Raw genomic sequence first — 1,785 nt, forward strand, 5'->3', positions numbered from 1 at the left:
TCCGCCCTTCAATTAACCCCACCTGTGTTTATCGGCCAGGTTGGCACAATCAACTAGCTCAGTCGATTTCCAGGCCTTTTCCCTCTGGGTGGAGCAGACTCCGTGGGAGCAGTTGAGGCCATGAACAGCTTGCATCGACCAGGGACAGAGGCCAACAAACCGGAACCGGAGACAGTGCAGAGATCAGCAGTGGCTGGGGTCTCCGCCGTGGGAAGGTGGGAGGATGAACAGGTGGAGCACAGGGCAGGGAAATTATCCCGCCGGGAGTACATAGGAATTTCTGTATTTTCTGCACACTGTTTCCCTGTAAACCTGTGACTGCTCTAAAAAGTAAAAGTGTTCTCCAGCTTAGAAAAGACAAGGCTTGGAAAGTGGGAGAAAGTGAAAATTCTGCTTAGTATTCGAGGCCACTGGAATTTGACCTACATTTCCCCATCCAGTGTCATCTGGGCTGCTTTCTCTGCTGGGAGAGAGTGTGATGTTGCCGCAGGGTTAGAGCACGAGATCTGAAACCAACTACTTGGAACGAGATGGAACCCTCTGGACTTCCTGTCTGGGGGACCTTCAGCGAGTGGCTCAGCTTCTCTGAGCTTCTGTTTCCTCCTCTATGAAATGGGGGGTCAAAAGACAGCATCAGACCTCGGGTAACCTCACAGAGGGAGAGGGGCTCGGCATCAGCCCAAGGCTGATTCCTAGGAGGTAAGGTACGACCCACCTCTGTCCTCCGATTGTTTATCAATTCTCACACCAGTTGGCCCTCCCATGGTCCTCTCTGCTACATTTGATCATTGGTTGCAAAGGCCACAGAGAACTCACGGACCCTACTCACAGCCGATGGGAGATTTCATTAGGGAAGGACCAGGATACCTGTAGAAGTAACGGGAACACCTCAGGTGCAGTTCTTCCATCAGGACGGCCAGTTCTCCTTGGGCCCCGCCTCTGGTCAGCTAGGTCAAGGGTGATAGCTCTTTAGCTTGTTGATAAGTCCCTGAACCTCTGCCAGCTGATAATGAACTGCTGCAATCCTTGTTGTGGAACTTGCGTCAGAACTTTACTGACATGTGATATCAGTGGTATTGTTCTATAATTTGAGCAAAGTTGTTGGGTCACCTTCTTTGAAACGTGTGCACGTGGATCCCTCGCCGTCAGTTGGCCAAGTCACTGTCTTCCAAATTTCTTGGCACAGATGAGTGAGAGCTTCCAGTGCTTCATCAGCTTGTTGAAACATTTCTGTTGGTGTCCCATCCGTTCCTGGAGCCTTGATTTGGCCAATGCAGTGCAGCATGGACTTCTTCCTTCAGCACCATTGGTTCTTGCTCATATGCTGCTTCCTGAAATGCTAGACTATGGACTAGGTGTTTGGTTGTTTTTTGGTACAGCGGCTGTGTATTCGTTCCATCTTCTTTTTTTAAAGTTTTATTGACACTTCATCCACATGTCATACAATTCAACCAGGTAAAGAAGAGTTGTACAATCCTTCCTACAATCAATTTTAGAACATTTTCTTTTTATCCATACTGATTGTTATTTGTGTAATTTTTTTTCAATTTTGGCAGAAATAACAACCAAACATTCACCAATTCAACAACTTCGATATGCATAATTCAGTGCCATTGATGATATTCTTCATGTCATACAACCATTGCTGTTCTCCCTCCATCTTCTTTTTTTTTTTAATCATTTTATTGGGGGCTCGTACAACTCTTATCACAACCCACACATACATCCATTGAGTCAAGCACACTTGTACATTTGTTGCCATCATCATTCTCAAAACATTTGCTT

Source organism: Echinops telfairi, unplaced genomic scaffold, assembly GCF_000313985.2.
Source record: "Echinops telfairi isolate 266 unplaced genomic scaffold, ASM31398v2 ScPeMD7_7458;HRSCAF=8496, whole genome shotgun sequence".
In the NCBI taxonomy this organism is placed as follows: Eukaryota; Metazoa; Chordata; class Mammalia; order Afrosoricida; family Tenrecidae; genus Echinops; species Echinops telfairi.